This window comes from Triturus cristatus, chromosome 8 (assembly GCF_964204655.1).
Source record: "Triturus cristatus chromosome 8, aTriCri1.1, whole genome shotgun sequence".
In the NCBI taxonomy this organism is placed as follows: Eukaryota; Metazoa; Chordata; class Amphibia; order Caudata; family Salamandridae; genus Triturus; species Triturus cristatus.
The window spans coordinates 1,459,615,958-1,459,635,460 of record NC_140591.1 but is presented as its reverse complement, the minus strand read 5'-3'; the positions used below and the strand labels follow the sequence as shown (position 1 = coordinate 1,459,635,460).

Genomic DNA, 19,503 nt, shown 5'->3' with positions numbered 1-19,503 from the left:
CTCCTTTACAAACTGCATTGGCTTCCGGTGGAGAAGGGCATCCACTTCAAGACCTTGTGTATGGCTCATAAGATCTTATACTCCCAAAGGGCTCCCATTCTGTCCAATCTCCTCTCTTGCTACAGACCCTCTCGAACCCTACGTTCAGCTGATCTTAACTTGGCTCTGTCCCGAGAGCCCGGAAGGCCGCTCATTTTGTGCCAAAGCTCTTGTTCTTTCGAATGCACTTCCTCTTTCCATCAGAAACACTGAAAACTGTCTACACTTCAGGACTTTGTTGAAGACATGGCTTTTTTCTTCCAAAATTGCCTGTCTCTTCTCTCCGTGAGGCTGATAGCGGCAGTGCTCTATTTCTGAGGTCCAGTGCTAGAGAGCCTGTTGGGGCAGCTATGAGCTCTATAAAACCACATAACATAACATAACATAACACATCTGTGTAACATGGCCCATTCTTGCCATCAAATGGTTCTGGTAACATCATAAACCACAAGCCTGTTCAGTATTTTTTATATCACATGTTTATTTTGGGGATAGTTTGCTTGAAAAATGTGTTTTTTAAACAGGGAAATGTTTACTGAAAATAGAAAGTGAAGTATCGGCCTATTCTGTTTGGTTGTTTTGAGTAAAAAGAAGAGAACAATACGTAATTATGTAGTTAAGAATTTAGAATTTTAGAACAAAATACCCTTTTGCTGTTAAAAACATATTTTGTCTGTAAAAGTGAGATTTTTTTGCAGCTATTTCTTTTTAAACTGCAGCTAACAATAGGCACTGATTGAAATTAAAATGTTTACATTTTATTTACCTTCAATGAAAAGATTGTAGATAAAACAAAGGACCTCCTCCACGGCCAATGGAAATATCTGAAAGTATGACTACACTATTTGCAGCACAATTAGGGATTTATCACACTTGCCATATAATTTGAGGATTGAACAATAATTGTATTTCCAGCTCAAATGAATTAAAATGTCACTACCAGAGAATGTGCCACAAAATTCTGGGTAATTTGTTGTTTCTTGCCGCATAATTTAGATAACCTTGCTGCATAATTCGATCCTTTATTGCCAAATAATGCCAGGGGCCCTGTCAAAGGTAAAGTTCAGCAGTGTGATTGGAGACTGAGATTATGATGATGAAACCCATATTTCACAGGGACCCAGGAAATATTTTCCATATTTATGGGGCCCTGTGCAATGTGTGGGTTTATATCACTGCATTGCATGCAAGAAAATTACATACATATTTACTATACAGAGAATACATAACAGATGACAAACAAACATTTAATATAAATGGAATACATAAAAGGTAACTATGCAATATAGTCCAAAATTGCTTGCAGTGATTCAGGGGATATAAGAAATACATGAAGCCAAAGGCTAAGCAGGTTGTAAATGTCACCAGAATCCCAGAATGGCAATATGGGACAATATTAAGGTGCCGATTCCGATCCTGGGAATCATTTTCCCGTACGACTCGTATTCGTATTTTTTTACGTACGAATCGTACAAGTCCCGTACAACCGGTGAAGTACGATTCATACGTAAAAAATATATACGAGTCGTATCGGGAAAACGTACCCGGACAGTTTTACGTACGAATCGTAAGACTGAAGTCCAAGCGCACAAGTCCGATCCGTACCGGCGTTCCGAATACTGAAGCGTATGGAGAACGTCCCGTACGGATCGTACTTTGTACGACTCGTATCCGGGTAGGCTTGTGCCCCCGCCCGTGTGTCCGCACCGTACCCCAGGCATAACCCAACCCTCGCGTATGTACGGGTTGGTTTCTTGGGACAACTACAAAAGTACTCAAGAAGTTTGAAACGTCATTGTATGAGAATTGGATGAAAATTTAAGCTGTGTGGGTCATAGTTCATTGGTAGAGGTTGGCATAATTCATGAGCTAACGGAGTGAGATGAGGGGAATGAGGGACTGGCTGCTTTGAGGACTGGGAAAAGTTCCCGAGACTAGTGGTAGAGGAAGTTGGACTTTTGTTGGGATTGCTAGTGAGGTGGATAATAATAATTATCCATCATAATCCATATTTGGAAAGCGCAAACATATTACCCCTTAATGTTTCAAGGCGCTGGGGGCTGCCGGGGAGATTAACTGAACTATTGCTCAGATTTACATGATGCATGAATTTAATTAATTTAGACTTATATAAATTACTAAATTAACTGAAACTAAAATGAAATGAAATTAAAATACATTAAACTTAAAATTAAAATTACTAAATTAATTACACTCACAATGATTTTTGCTCACTCTTCCACCAATCAGCCATTCACCAAAGCAATAGTTTTTGCACAAATCCATGCAGCACTAAAATTGATACAGTGCAATTTATGTGTTATTATAGCTTAAATGGAAAATACCTGTTCCAGCTGTCAGTAGACTAGAAACTGAAGACAAAAACAAAAACTAAAGATACTGGATCTTTTTGACAAGGAGTTTGCTGTGAGGTACTGTTGTAGCACTCTTGAATTCCATGAGTGTGCAAGGAGTAAATTAAGAGTAGTCCTGGCTTATTCCTGGAATTCTTGAGAAAACCAAGAGTACTACAAGAGCAAGGAACGCCTACTCATGCACCAATCTACACAAATCTGGGCCAGAAGTTTCAGATGTTAAAACACAGCGTATACAAACACAGCTTTAATTCAACATTATGTTTTAGCACAAATGCTTATATTTTCAATGGCAAATATCCTAACTGGCAAATGAGCACAGCAAGTGGAGCAGCTGGGACAGGCACCTGCCTGCCAATTCATTGTTGCATAAATAATAATCCCACATCTGAGTGGATTTAGAGTGACCTCTAAAAGGATAAATTCACCCTGTACACTTGATGCGTTAGAACCAAAATGTGGGCCAACTGATTGATTGAAATTATTTTTATTGACAACTTAATAGTCAAGTTACTGTACATGCATAGAATTGTAATCTCTTCTCATATCTAATCTCATCTCAGAGACTTGATCACAGTTTATCCCATTGTGACAGCTTGGAGAAAAAGTATGTTGAATGCTATGGCCCAGATTCCCGCAAGGCGGCACAAGGCAGCACAAGGGCTTCAGTGAGATTTACTAAGCTACTCAATGCCACCTTGCTTGGCTCTGTGTTGCTTAATAAATCTGAAGTAATACAAGGCAGTGCAAGTCGCTGCCCTGCGTTACTCTTCCCTGGGAAGGTGTTCCATGGGTGGAGCGTGGGTGTTCCACGCATCCACTCATGGATTATGGCATATTCTCAGATTTACTAAATATTTGACGATGGTATACACTGTATAACTTAACCTTTCACACAAGCTTTTAATTACAGTGATGACATACTGTTATTTGGACCACACTGAAGGAGAATGAAAGACCAAACATAAATTCTTTTGCCACATATGTTCTGATAGGGAATGACTTCGGATCCAGAGAACGTGAAAGCGCTATCAGCAACTTGCCCCCCGCAAGATGTTACCATGCTACGATCCTTCTGAGGCACAGCCAGTTACTGCTCAAGGTAGATTTGCAAATGTGCTACTGTGAGTGCCTTGCTGAGAAACTTGACAAAATTAGATTTCCCTTCCCAGTGGTCTTATGAATGTGAGCAATTCTTCCAAAGAGTAAAGCATGCAATTGAGAATGCAAACGAGATGGCCTATTTTGACCCCAAGCTACATGCTGAGATCATAGTCGATGTGACCCCGGTGGGGTTGGGGGCAATCCTTGCTTGATATAATGGTCATTTTGAATGCTCAGAGACATATTGTGGCTTATGTCAGTCAAAGCCTGTCTGATACAGAATGTGTTTATTCTCAGCCAGAGAAGGAGAGTCTGGCTGCCATGGGGCCTGTGAACATTCCAATGTCTTTCTATACGGAAAACATTTCCCTATTATCATAGACCATCAAGCACTGCTCACTATGTTTGGAAACCAGAAAGCCAGGATGCCCCCTCACATTGAGAGGTGGGGTTTACAACTGCAAAAGTAGGACTACTCAGTGATAACCAGCCAGGTAAAGATCAGAACCCTGCTGATTACTTTTCATGAGTACCACTACAGTGGCCCAGTTCATTGTCCAAAGCGGCTGAGGAGTACATTAAATTCATTGTGAGGTCCAGCACACCAGCAGCTCTATCCTTTGAACACATTATTGCTGCTACCAATGCTGATAGGAACATGCTTATCCTTAAAGACATAATTTCAGCTCAATCATGGAAAAAGAATTCTCAACCGTTTGCTGACGAAATTGGATTTCAAAAGCTCAAACATTTTCAGGAGGAACTGTCTGCTACTAGGGAAGGTGTTGTATTGAGAGGCTTGAGAATCATAATACCGGACAGCCTAAGACAGCAAGTCATTGCACTATCCCATGAAGGACATCATGGTATTGAAGCCACCAAGAGAGCCCTAAGATACTGAGTGTGGGTCACACGCCTAGCCAAGCTAGTTGAAAGAGAACTAAAGGAGTGCCATCTTTGCAACTCCCTTTTCCCCAAAGTGACACAGCATCCATTGACAATGTCTGACTTTCCAGCACATTCTTGGGAAAGAGTTGCAATTGAGTCCTATAGGGAACCGACACCATCTCATGGTACTTATTGATGAGTATTCATGCTTTCCTCTAGTAGAGGAGCTGTCATCAGCTACTCATGACAAGGTCATTGAACAGCTAGATAACATCTTTGCAGCGTGGGGGTATCCCCGCTGTTCTCAAATCTGACAATGGTCTGCCGGTCAATAGCAAAGAATTAAAGGACTTTTTGGCCAGACTAAATGTCAAGCATCTTAATTGTGTTTTAGGTTTCATAACTACGGTTTTGATTGAATTTTATTTCTATTTTTTTACCAATCTTCAGAAAGTCCGTTTTTATTTAATCCACTGGATCGGCATTGGTTTAACTATAAAAGATGATTTACCTTTCTCAAACCGATAGCCTGAAAAACCAGGAAGTAGTTCAATTACAAGCTGGCCAGGTTAGTTGGCCAGCGTTCTAAATTTGATTGAAACAAGGACGCCAACGCCCTTGCCCTGTCCACTGTCAAATAGAGACTCCCGCACGACCACCAATACTGTCGGAGCTGCGGGCAGGCTGTCTCCGCAGGAAAGGGAGTAGCTTTGAAGAAGTGAGTACGGCATAGCCGATACACTATTTCCGTGTCTATGCAGCACTTTGGGAGTTTCCCATGACTAAGTACCCTGTGGTTTTATTTCTCCTTTCCATCACAGAGTTTGACTAACAGTGTCCCTTCCCCTGTTTGAGCTCATGAGGCCAAGTTTTGGCGCTTTACATGTACGTTCCCCTCTTGACTCATTTCACCTTACTGTCACAATTTAGACTGGGCAATGAATATTGATACTGACATTGAATTAAGATAAGATATATGTGTGTATGTGCTGTTTGTCTTTCTATGTTGAGTCTTCATTTATCACGCATTTCAAGTTTATCCTAGTTTGGGTGGCACCTAAATGATTTTTCTCACCATAAGTATTGCAAAAAAATATACATATCATGTTTTCCACAAGGAACAGTCATATATATGATGGATTAATTTTTTTCTCTTGTATCTTTTCAGATCTAAAGAAACATTACCAATTGGGTATTTTATGTACTTTTTACCTATTGACCAGACTATTTAATACTCGCACAAGAGTAGTTTCTCATTAGGATGGCACACGGGATCATCAGGTGATATTGACGAAATGCCATGGGGTAAGGCTTGAAACATGTAGACCCATGAAATACATACACATAAACGTATGTCTTCCATTTTTCCCCATTTTTTAATACCAGCAATAGGTAATAATAAATTATTTTTCCTACTTAGCCATGTATTTTTAATCATTTTTTTCTATCTAGATGAGACCCTCCCACTCTTATACCTCCCCATACTTCATAGTGTATGATCACAGTGCTCCCACATATTCTTAGGTTGTAGACCACCCCGTTCAGCAGAGAGACGGGAAGAATCCTATGATGAAGCATGCTACCAAGGGGAACCCATGGTGGGTGGGGGTTATTTTAAGAAAACTTTCTGTTTTCTTGCTAATCTAATGAGTGGAAAGATAGTCCAATCAAACAGATGGATTCCCTTTGGTTACTAAAGCATCGAAAGAGCATACCTCTGTGGCGCCAAGATAATGGTGTTGTGGAACGATTTATGGGTACCCTAAAACAGGTGATTCAATAACCATCAATGGGGAAAATCAAGTTAAATCAGGCCCTGTGTGAAGTCCTCCGTGCTTATCGTTTAACTTGTCACACCACAACTGGTGAGAGTCCTGCCACCTTGCTATTTGGGAGGGCCATCTGAACCAACATACCACAGTGGACAGCAGACCGACCCCGGACTGCTGATGAAGTTTGTTCACAGACACCACTCAAAACCACCAAATGAAGAACTATGCTGATCAGCGTTGACGACCTCAGGATCAGTTTTTGATGAAAGTGACTTGGTTCTAGTTAAGCAGAAACGGAAGCAGAAAACAGACACTCCACTTGCTGTTGATCCTTTGAGGTTTGTAGTGTGCAAAGGACATATGTTGATGGTGCAGCGTTCAGTACAGTCCATAGCATGGAACTCGCCACACTTCAAGCACTTGTCTCAACGATCGCCAGCTCCTGCCATCATGAATGAGGCAACCCCATCTGCCAGCCTAGGTCAAGCATCAGAACCTGCGACATTGGTGCGCCCTCTGAATCTCAACCATCTCAGACCACTCGATCAGGTCGACAAGTGCGAGCTCCTCAACAGATTATTGAAGAAAGTGATGTGACAGTTGATTGTACTTTTTATTTAGGAAGGGGGAGATGTAGCATTGTTAGACTATGCGTACTAGGACAATGGTTTCTTGCAAGTGATACACAACTCGGTGGTGCCGCTGAGCAACAGGGCGAATGTCCTCTTTAATATGAAGTCGCACTTTCATTGTTTTGAGCCTTCCTAGGCCATGGAATAATCATGGGAACTGACTCACAACCTCAATTTGAGTGTGTAGGTGGTTATTGAGAGATATCAGTCCCATGTCAGCAGCTGTGGCAAAACTGAGCAGACAGGCACTGGACGAAGTTCCTTGAAGAACGTGAATCTGTGCTTGCACTGAGCCAGCTTTATGTTGCATTGTCGCTGTGAATGACCCATGGCTCTGCAGTGGTTTTGACGCAGCCCATGTGTACACTTTCGTATTTGATGGATTTAGGTGTGGCACACGAGACAGGCAAATTAACTTTTCAACTGGCATGATATTAATCGATGCACCACTGTCCATGATAAAAGTTACAGGGCAACAGTTAATCTTTAGTGTGATCTTAGGGTAGTGTCCAAATGGATTTCATTTTCTCGTTTGGTGGCTTGCTTTTGTCTTTTTTTCTTCCTTGCAGGTAGCCAAACCTATATGTGTCTGTCAATATCATCATCACACATCCATCTTCTTCAATGATGCTTGATAATGACGTTGAAGAGCCTCGGTAAGAATAATTGGACGGTGATCGGTTTTTTCTGGTTTCTATTTGTCGCAACTAATGCTGTTCTTTGGACCTGTGGGCATGGCAAAAACAATTTGGGAACCTTGTGGCATCCATTTTTTCTTCTTGCTCCAACATATTTGGTTTCACTTTCATTTTGCAAACCGTTAGGAAGTGTTTTTCGTTTCCAAACCCTTCACCTGTCTGTTCCATGGCTGCACATGAGCCTTCATGAGGAAATGAAAACCCACATCGGAAACACAAGTTTTTATCTTTGGAGAAATCAACTTACATGCATCTACCTTGAGCTTGTGTTCGCATTTCATGATCAACCCTGCTTCATTTTTCACTGTCCCAACTTCCATATCAGCAGCTTGTCGATCTGCTCTTTCATTGGCCCTTGCAGCCATTAGTATTTTCTCCAAACTGAGCGTCTTTCTTAGCATGTGTCTTCGGAATGAATCTGAACGACAGCCATTTAATGACTCAGAGGCACATGGCTTCTTCATCATTAAAGTCATTGAACTTGCAGTGTTTAATAAGCATGTAAAGTCTTTCAATAAACTCCTCCATCATTTCACCACCTTGCTGTCTCGCTTGACTGAAAATGCACCTTTCATAGTCGACAATCGGCATTGGATTGAACTTCTTTCCCAATGTTTCTTTGATCTGACGATATGATGTTGCACCAGTCTGCAAGATCTTTTTCAGCACTTCTTTTGCTCTGCCACTGGCAAGATTCTCTAAGTATTTGATGATTTTCTTACCATCTACCTCTCCTAGATCATCTATAAAGTCACCAAACATCTCAAACCATGCAGCCTATCTGGGGCCAATATTCTGCTTTTTGGCGGTGTTGAATTGCTGTTCTGGGAGAACTCAATAAAGAATTATGTAACTGTCTGTAGGTATTAATCGTTATGACATAATTGGAGGGTACAGTGTCTTCGTATGTTGAGTAATAAAGATGTCTATTCTAGAGCTCTGTGTTTGACATATTCATTGGGCATGATCCGGGGCTGTGGAGGATACTACAGTAAGCATCACACCTTAATGAGACAACTACAAGTTCCATCTTTATTCAACAGCTGTTCCGCCCCCATCCTGAACTGAATGGAGTGGGTTCAGCCCTAGTCGTAATTTAAATATGGCATTGCTAGATTAGGCACTGCCATCAAATACGGGAAGACCATTGAATCCATCCATGGTAGTCTCAGATGAACTGCTGATATTTTTGGCGACAAATAAGTGAAATCTTTAAACCTTTATTCTATCCGCCTTTTAGCATTTAATTCCTTCCTAGAAGGCAATGGACAATGTACAAAATCATACTTCCTCAATTTGAGATAGCTTGCAATCTGCCTGAGTCCAATTACATACATGTTGACCACTCAATTTCCTTAGTCTCCTTTTTAGACTAAGATAGTGACGGTCACACCATACTGCATTCTTTGTGTGACCACTTTGCTCAACCTTCCACCTAACTTGGTGCTTCTTCAACTTAATTTTTAAACAACTTATCATCCAAGTAATTTCAGGTAGGAGCGGAAAAATTATCCAAAATAGTGCAAATTCTAGACAAGTAAACTAAAATAATTGACTAAATGAATATCTGATTTCCCCTCTATAAGTATCCACAATGTCCAGCTTCATTTAATTATGGAATCAATAAAAAAAAAAAAATTGGCATTAATAAATCTTGTATTTAATGTTTTTAGAGTTTGCAGCTCTTGTGTTTGAAAACCATTACTTGTGAACAAGGATACAAGATAGGACATGATGGAAGCTCAGCTAGGGAGAAAACGTGACTGGATCTAGGAAAATGGGACAAAGCAATTCTGAGAGCCTGTTTAGTGCCCCAACCAGAGGCAGGCATGAGATCTCCTCACAAGCAGAAAATGTCTCAACATACTGAAAATGGGGTGGCAACATGTTGCTCTGCTGCACAGGCCCTGCCATGTGAAAACCCTGAGTTAATGGCACATCAAATCTACTAGTATAAAAATGTCTTTATGGTAATTTCATCATCTGTTTCAAAATGAAAAAAATAATTTAATAACCATAAATACATTTTCTATACTAAAGAATTAAATGTGACATCTTATTGATTCCTGAGACGTCGTCTTGATTGCTTACTATATGATTTGATGTACTTCTAATTATTGACATATATTGAGTCCTTCTCTTTTATTGTGTTATTTAAATCAATTGCTAGTCAAACTGATTTGGGCTGGCAAATGGAGCAGGGCACAACTAAACACTCTCAAAGTGGAGTGGGAAAAGATGTGGCTTCTAAATGCTAGACATGGAGCAATGTTATATGGCAGCCCAGTTGTGGGATGCAGTGAACTTGTTGGATGAAGAAATGAATTGGGATAAAATTTTACTGAGTGGGGAACTTGGGGTTCTCCTATTGAAGGGATTGCTGATGATGGGCAGAAACATCCCAGTCCACATGCCCTATGTGATTAAGCAGGTCTGTAGTAAATGGAATAGAAATAAAGAAATAATGCAACATCTGCCATTTGGACTGACTTGCAAATATGGAGCATTTATCCATATCCATGGATAGCTGAATACATGACAGTTGACAGAAGGAAACAAGGCCGCTGCCTGACTCTTGCTGACTAGTACCCAAACAATAGATATATTACATTTTGAGGGACACAGGAGCAATACGGGATAGAAAAAGGTCACTTTTTACAATATGCCCGGATACCCGTACAGCCTGTGAGGTCTGTACTTCTTTTCTGGAGACTCCTCAGCCCACAGAAACTATGACAAATGTTAATCAATTTCAAAGTCCAGAAAATTAGTAAGTCAAAATATATTGGGCACTAAGATCATCTAAGCATAAGATAAAGCGAAAGGTTCAGGAGACGTGGCAGGTCTTCAGGAGAAGTGTTGGCCATTATGGTAGAACCACTTACTGATAGAGAATGGGAGAAACCTTCCCGGGAGTAAAACATGTTTAGGTAATGCTTGTTTTAAACTAATACAACACAGTTATATCCACTTTGCATAGTTAACCCCAATAAAATGTATTTAAATATACCTGAGGTGGTCTACATTGTGACCATGTGCCAAGAAGAAGCTGCCACCTTTAGACAAATCATAAGGGAATGCCCAGGCGGTTGACAAAACCTTCAGAAGAGAGGTGTGTAGGAGGAATTGGCCTGCCGGTAACTCAACGTCCTCGACCAGTGTCAGTACACTGTCCCTATATAGATCGCCCAGAGTGTCTAACCCCGCAGCGTGCCAGGTCGTCAGGGCTGTGTCTGATGTACATAGTCTACCCCTTGGTGTAAAGTCTGCTTTCATATTAGTATGGGACTTTTGTTGGCATTTTTCCTACCCAAGCTAAATTTGCCTTTCTGCAGTGCCCAGTGTCAACTGTTGAATGGCTCCCCTGTGGTGACATGTGGATTGCTTCAAAGAGTGAACAAAGTCTTTGGGGAGGAGAGGTGTATTTCTCCTTGAGCAGAATGGTCTGCTGTGCCCAGCCGTTCCTGAGTTTCAAAGGGTGCCTACACAGTCAATTGCAGATGTCGCTCATACCTAAGATAGCCTTCCTTTGTCTTTCCAACCAGCTTAGCTTCAAACCAAGTGGGAGGTAGGAGCTACCTCAGAACTGGTGTTTTGACTAGTTTTTAGTGTCAACAAGGGAGGGGTTGCTCATTGTCCTAGCTACACCTCTTGATGGGCACAGGGGGCTCTGACCAGCCAAATAAGGGATCTGCCATGTTGGATTTATGTAAAGCGGGGTAGTGTGGGATAGCCTACAGTAAAGCACACAGGAAGTGCTTTAAAAGTGGGTAGGATCCCCCCTTGGACCATGGCTAGGGAGGGCTAGAAGTTCCCCCACTCACAGACTGGCACTATGTATAAATGTGGCATCCCCTATACCCCCTCACAAGACTCCTGGTCCTGTGAAGAAGCATAAAAAGCACTGCTTTGCAGTGTGAAGAACCTATAGAAAGACTGGACTTGCTTGCCTTGAACCCCTTACCCCGGACATGACTCCAAGGGTCAGTTGGCAAACTTCTGGTTTGAGGTACAGGAACAAAGCAAGCTTCCAGAAGCCTTTACAGCAAATGCCCAGTTGACCAGTTCCAACTGGACCTGCCCAGGACCCTGCTGCTGACATCTACTGGAAGGAGTCTTGACCCCAAGTGTTGTCCCCAAGGTCCTGGACCCTTGAGTGGTGTCAAAGCGTACTCATACTAAAGTTGCCTGGGACTTACAAACTTTTTGCCAACTTTGTACTCTAAGAACCGTCGGGAAACATGGACCAACCGCCAAGCTGATCCAATGAAAGGAAGGTGCATCACCGCTGGGCGAAATATTCAGATTGCACCAGCGATGTTCTTCTCTACAGCAGCAAATCTGATCCAGGGGGACTTGGCAGAGAAAGTGCCCAGCCTCATGGAGCCCTCTTCGGTTACAGCCAGCAGCCTTACCCCGCTGGAAGAATACCAACCCCAAAAAAGGGACTAAGTCCAAAGGTAGACATCTCCAGGGGGCAAAGGCATGAAAAGTATGTTGGTGTGACATGTTCTTTGGGCATGGAATTCCAATTTCTCCCAATCAGAGCTTTCCTGCCAAATGCCATTGCCTTCACTGATACCTTTTCGAGAGGCTATTCAACAACTTGGAGCCTTCATCCGCCACAGCTTGTTGCCTTGCCCTGCTGAGGATTTTTGACTTGCATCCCAGAAAATAAGTCAAAAGGTAAAATGTTTCACTGGGAAAAACTGGGAAAAACCCACGCTGCAGTCTAACACGTTACCATTGTCTCTGTCAAGCCCAAACAGATGACCGCAGTTGGAGCTTAATGCCTTTGGTGCTATTTTGAACCTTAAACTTTAAAATTTGTAAATCTGATCTACTGCTTGGATTTTTGTGATTTTGCTGTCATTTTATTTAGTGAAATTTACTTTATTTTTCTAAATGGATTTGTCACTTTATTACAGTTTGAGCACTGCACAAAAAGTTTATACACTGCCTCTAAATGAAGCTGGTTACTTTGAGCCAAGCTGCCTGAGGGTTTAGCACAGGTTTATTTAGTGACTTTTGTGGTTCACTCTGACAAGGTTTGTGGTTATCATTGGAGGTGGGATCTCAATCCTCTCAACAAATATCCCAATATTTTTTACTGCCGCCTTAAATATTTATAGGAAAAAACAAACATTATTGCAAAGTTGGGACAATGCGTTCTGAGAATGGAATGAGCTGCCCTCTTTCTTTCCTATAACAGCTCTGTGGCTAGTGGGGTGTGGGGCCCTCTAACTCAAAGGACCTAAATATCCGATAGGGCATGGTGTAATCAACTGATGCAGATGAGAGCTATGGAGGTTCGAATGGTCAACTGGCCACAGGTACTAGAGGCCAAAGACAGAAATGCAGAACACCGTAGATGTGCTGAGGGGCAATGTAGCTTAATGGGTATGCAAGGTTTGCTAACTAAGGGGCATATTATCAAGAAACGGCGTTAAAATTATCGCCGCTTTAGCGGCAGAAAACTGCCGCTAAAGCGGCGATAATGGGCTTGGTAATATGCCCTTGAAATTTCCCAAATAAGCCCATGTTCTGGTGTCAACATGGGCTTCTATGGGAATTCTCTGCGGCATATTATCAAGCCCATTATTGCTGCTTTAGCGGCAGTTAACGCCGTGCTTGATAATATGCCCCTAGGCTTGCTTCGAATTTGTTTATAAGTTTAACATTTTATTATTGCTTAAATGTTGATCACGTGATCGAACACGTAATTTTGCTCATCGGTAAAACAGTGCAAAGGCAATTGAAAAATACTCATATATTTTGGATACTGGGTTTTCAGTTTGAGTGTATCAACCCTATCGCCAACAAAGATGTGTGCCCAGCTGCTCCAATTAATTTCTGAATTATTTTTTAATAAAACCGAATGAACACAATGTTCAATAGCATATGGAAAAGGGTACCAGTTCTCCATGTGCCAGCACCACATTGTATTATTATGAAGCCGAGGTCTTCAAAGTACCCAATTAGAATAATATCACACCTGTCGAGAGGTTCCTCTTCACTTTCACTTTGACATCTGTTTTAACGAGTACTTTTGGTGAAAGGGCAAAGATGTCAGTGGCATCTGCAGAGGAATGTGGCTGGGATCATCCAGTCTGATTGAGAGGAAGAGCAGCAGCTCCCAGGCCTCTGCTTCACAATGGGATGACGCAGTGACAGCATGTCATCCCTGCCTCTCTTGAAAGCGCTACTCTCCAGCGCACTGCCAAAAAAATGAAAGAGAAAGGAGGATGCAGCCAGAACACCCAGAACTAATTTAGAAAACAGAGACCCTCTGCTACATCTGCAGGAAAGCAAAATGAAGGCCCAATTAACATGAGAAAGAGGCCACACGTCACTTGCAATTTAATGTCGTATAAAACTCCCTTGTTTAAGGCGTCTTTGCAAAGCTGGTAGATTTCATTCTATGTCCCGAAAACCTGCTGCTGCATTATTTACTAACTCCGGTGATCCCGGGGCGAGCTGCCTCGTGGCAGGTGAAAGGCAGCGCGTTAATGATGTCAGTGTTTAGCGCCTAGAAACAATGCGGCAGCTCTGCAGTTGTCTCAGACTTGTTGACAAATTCGAGCGCACTGACAGTTCACACTGTGGATGATTGACAGAAGTGACAATAATACCTGTAATGAAAGAATACGTAATGGAGCCTTGTTTAAGTGTTGACATAAGGCAGGGATGAATCGAAAATGACAAATAAGTAGGCAACACAGAAAGTGGCAGTCCAGCAGCAACAGATGGATGGGAGAGCTGGAAACGGAGGGGCATTTTGATGAAAATAGTGGCGCAAGTCCCCTTGCTGTGCTGCCCCGCCTGCGTCACTGGCAAAGGGCAGGTATGCACCGCATGCATCCAAAACAGCGCGTTCCTGTCCTTTCCCCTTGCGCTGGCATCATTTTGGCTGCCTAGCGCCAACGCAAGCACCCTTGCACCATGGTGCAAGGGTCCCTTCGTTGCATGTAGGATTGATTTTGTGCAGGACGGGGCACCTTCCTAGCAGTGACAGCCCGTAAAGGGTGTTTTACCGGGGCGGTGACGTGGCACAGAGGAGGGGCAGGGTGGGGGGTTGCGAAATGCAGCAAATGGCCGATTTCAGGTAAGTTACGAAAAAAATTAATAAAACGAATTTCGTTGCACGCGCTGCATCGCATTTGGCGGTCCAGCCCGAACTGCCAAGCCAGGTCCTACCTGGACCAGAAACACGCATCCTAGGACCAGTTTCTGGGTTTCACCCCTCTTCAGCCAGGATAGCTTGTTTCCAGTGGCACAGTGAGCCCAGGACACACGTCTGGGCATACCTGGCACACTTAGGGCGAGAAAGCAAAAGACAAACAATTGATGGATGGAATGCAGAACAAATCAAAACATTCACCCCCAGTCAAGAGATCTGGGTTAAATCCATCATTCTTTTGCTCACCATGCCACTCCAGTTTAGACCTGGCCATATGCAAATCAGTCTTGACCCGGTGCCTCATGGGAACAGTCCAGCCCGAACTGCCAAGCCAGGTCCTCCTTGGACCGGAAACAAGCATCCTAGGACCGGTTTCGGGGTTTCACCCCTCTTCAGCCAGGATAGCTTGATTCCAGTGGCACAGTGAGCCCAGGACCCACGTCTGGGCATACCTGGCACACTTAGGGCGAGAAAGCAAAAGACAAACAATTGATGGATGGAATGCAGAACAAATCAAAACATTCACCCCCAGTCAAGAGATCTGGGTTAAATCCATCATTCTTTTGCTCACCATGCCACTCCAGTTTAGACCTGGCCATATGCAAATCAGTCTTGACCCTGTGCCTCATGGGAACAGTCCAGCCCGAACTGCCAAGCCAGGTCCTCCTTGGACCGGAAACAAGCATCCTAGGACCGGTTTCAGGGTTTCACCCCTCTTCAGCCAGGATAGCTTGATTCCAGTGGCACAGTGAGCTCAAGACCCACGTCTGGGCATACCTGGCGCACTTAGGGCGAGAAAGCAAAAGACACACAATTGATGGACGGAATGCAGAACAAATCAAAACATTCACCCCAGTCAAGAGATCTGGGTTAAATCCATCATTCTTTTGCTCACCATGCCACCCCAGTTTAGACCTGGCCATATGAAAATCAGTCTCGACCCTGTGCCTCATGGGAACAGTCCAGCCCGAACTGCCAAGCCAGGTCCTCCCTGGACCGGAAACAAGCATCCTAGGACTGGTTTCGGGGTTTCACCCCTCTCCAGCCAGGATAGCTTGATTCCAGTGGCACAGTGAGCCCAGGACCCACGTCTGGGCATACCTGGCGCACTTTGGGCAAGAAAGCAAAAGACACACAATTGATGGACGGAATGCAGAACAAATCAAAACATTCACCCCCAGTCAAGAGATCTGGGTTAAATCCATAATTCTTTTGCTCACCATGCCACTCCAGTTTAGACCTGGCCATATGTAAATCAGTCTTGACCCTGTGCCTCATGGGAACAGTCCAGCCCAAACTGCCAAGCCAGGTCCTCCCTGGACCGGAAACAGGCATCCTAGGACCAGTTTCGGGGTTTCACCCCTCTTCAGCCAGGATAGCTTGATTCCAATGGCACAGTGATCCCAGGACCCACATCTGGGCATACCTGGCGCACTTAGGGCGAGAAAGTAAAAGACACACAACTGATGGACGGAATGCAGAACAAATCAAAACACTCACCCCCAGTCAAGAGATCTGGGTTAAATCCATCATTCTTTTGCTCACCAGGCCAACCCAGTTTAGACCTGGCCATATGCAAATAAGTCTTGACCCTGTGCCTCATGGGAACAGTCCAGCCCAAACTGCCAAGCCAGGTCCTCCCTGGACCGGAAACAGGCATCCTAGGACCGGTTTCGGGGTTTCACCCTTCTTCAGGTCTCAAGAAGGGCTTCAAAGTAATTAGTCTGAAAGTATGGCATGGCCTGAGCCCTTGGTGGAATCCAGCCTATTAAAGTACAAATATGTACTCAAATTTTAAGCTGTGGAATTTCTGAATGTTTCAAGCAAAATGTTTGCCCAAAGTATTCAAAAAACAAATTGACATTATGGGGCCTGGTTCACACAGGTAAAGCTACACATTGTGGTATATTTGCTACTGTTTTGGTATCTACAAACTACAAATGTAGTTTTTACTAGTATTTATTTTACACGTAGTAAAATAAACTCCTAGTTTGTGAATACCAAGAAGTAGTAAAGTTACTACAACAAGTGTAAAATTACACAAAAGTGTAAATTTACCTCTGTGAATCAGGCCCCCTGTTTTTGATTCATGCGGATATGTGTGCACATGATCTAGGAATGTTCCAGTATGTGCCTTGAGGTGCGAGGATATGGTAGATTTATACTGCTATTGCTCTGCGTGGATTGTCAGCAAAAATTATCTATGAAAATCCTTCTTTTTTTCATAGGCATGCATCCATTTCTATACCTCAACATCCTGTCTTCTTAACAGTAGATAGATGCCTCTGTAGTATACATTATTTTGCTAGGGTCCCGCTAGTGTATTTTAGTACAATCTGAGAAATTCCATAGATCATGTGATATAAAGGAGAAATGAAAGGAAGAAGTAGGACCTTCACAACTATCCCATTACAAATTGAACCAGTTTCATGCTTTTTGAAAGGGTCTCATCAGGTTTCAAGGAGCTCCTCTTTTTACTTCACCAACTCCAAGATTTAGTACTTTTTGTAGTGTGCTGTGTCAATATAAACATTTTTGCATTGATAAATCATTGATGATGGTTTGGAAGCAATGATGATGCCAAACCACCTTCATCAGCTGATGCGAAAAAACTATTTCCACTTCACACCTTTAGATATGTTCTCATGCATTTTCATAAATTTTTAGACCCCTGCTACTAACATTTGTTTTCCGAAAAGTGGTATTGCCTGCGAGTCTCAAGTACTGCCTGCATGCTGATGTTTTCTTCCATTCTTTATCATATCAAACATACTTGCTTCCATCAAACATATTACTCTAGCAGTATTATGCTTAACATACACTTTAACTGCATTCACGAACGTTAAGATTTTACTTATTCTTGTAGCACTCCTGAATTCTAGGAGTGAGCTAGAAATCCAGGAGTACTTCTGCCTAACTCCTGAAATTCATGAGCACACCAGGAACACTACAAGGATATGTCACACAGCAATGCATAACTAATCTATTGAAATGGCCCAGTGAGTTTTTCAATATTAGATCATAGGGCTTTGAAGAGATGTCTGATCCTCCTGAAACAAGATGTTTTTCAACATACCCACCAGGGTCTTTTGCATTAATAATACCACCTAACTTAAAAATGCCTTGTGCCCTCTATTCACAAAGATAACAGCAGTGTGTGATTACCTAAACCTCCAGCTCTTGCTTTTGTTGTACCTGTGAGCGCCCTGTAAAAAGGTACACCACATACCCAGGGCAGTTACTGCACTGGGTAATGGTGGGATGCCGCACTAATTGTGCCACCCACCAGAATAGCCTTTCAAACACGACCTTGTGTTGCCAGGTAGTATTGCCTGGATCGAGCCAGGGTGGTGAGAGTAATTGACTGGGTTAAGGAACGCTTCTGAGAGCAATCAGAAGTGGGTCAAGAGACTGCATAACCCCCCCTGTCTTCGCAGAACTGGGCTGGTGCCGTAAGACACAGTGTGGAATTTGTTGATTGAACGACTATTGCCGCCAGCCCGCTTCTGCTCCGCATACCGTGGATGAACCTTCCAAGTAGTGGTCAAACCCCCATTTGTCGGCTGCCACCTAATTAGCCCTGCTACCTACCCCCACCTTTTCCTCTGGGACCCTTACTACGTGTGACTCTGGCTGAGATCAGCCTAGTTACAGGGGGAAGGTTTTCTTTATCTCCAGCCGGTGGGGGTAGGGTAGTCAGGGTTAGCTGAATGGTGGACCTGTCAGATATCAGTTGCACAACATTACAGTTCTGCGTGCATGTGTGTGCGAGTGCGCTCCATACGGACCTGTCTCATATCTTTGACATCTGTTATTAATTACTCTGCATGGCAGTGTTGCTTTACAGAATGATTCCCTGCCAAAAGAATACTACATTTGATGTTGGCTTTTACCTGTGCAGCCTTGGCTCATGGTGCTGTTTAAAAGTGTTGTAATTATCTGTGTGTACACATTTAGTTGTAATCTGGGATGCACCCTATAACTGTGTGGTATTGAATTATAATAATTGCCAGAGTGAACCTCATCTGTCAATTTTTCGCACCGCATAAGGGTGCAGAGGGGTAGAGTAGAATCTTTCCCACGTGTGCATATTACTGATGTCATTTTAACACGGTTAGGCCTAGCACTGCTAGTGATATTTCCAAATGTGATTTATGCCCAGAAATACATGTTGTTCATGTTGTGTTAATTAATGTGTGTGTTGAATTCAAACTTTATTTACATAGACCACGTGTGAAGTCCCTTTTGTGACGCTTAGTGTATTTATTATGTGAGAGTGCTGTGTCAATGCTTTACAGGGTGCCTCTGTGATAAGCCTGACCGCTCAATACCAAGCTGCCCAAGGGTAAGCTCAGGTTATACAGAAAGTGCAATCACACACCCCTGACAGGAGTGATAGGATCTGCCTGGCTGGGGCCTCACTTCAGCAGACCAGAATTCACCACTTCCAACAGTGAGCTGTTTGTAACAAAAGGTTACTGCAAAATCCGAGGACTCACTGAAATGATGAGTACAGTATAATTTTCTATGAATATGTTATGTGTTCAGAACTTTAGAAAGAATGTTTGTTTATTAAAAGCCACTCTACACTTTTTATTCTTATTCCACCTTACTATGCTTGAGGAAGTTTTCCTATAAAGTATTCATAACTGATAGACACCTTGTCTGAAGTAGTTACATTTCTCATTTTATGTTTAAAAAAAAAAAATGTTTCTTAGCCATATGGTTTTGGCTGTCAGCAGCCGCTGCCCGTGTAGGTAAGAGCTATGAGGTGGTGGGGCCGGGTTGGGTGGGGGATTTCGACAGATGACCACG

At 42.9% G+C, this 19,503-nt stretch overlaps 1 protein-coding gene across 1 annotated transcript in view; it reads right to left on the bottom strand.

Moving 5' to 3' along the window:
• LOC146805930 (retinal guanylyl cyclase 2-like) overlaps positions 1–19,503 on the bottom strand; it is a 468,140-nt gene that overhangs the window by 382,930 nt on the left and 65,707 nt on the right. The window lies entirely within an intron of this gene.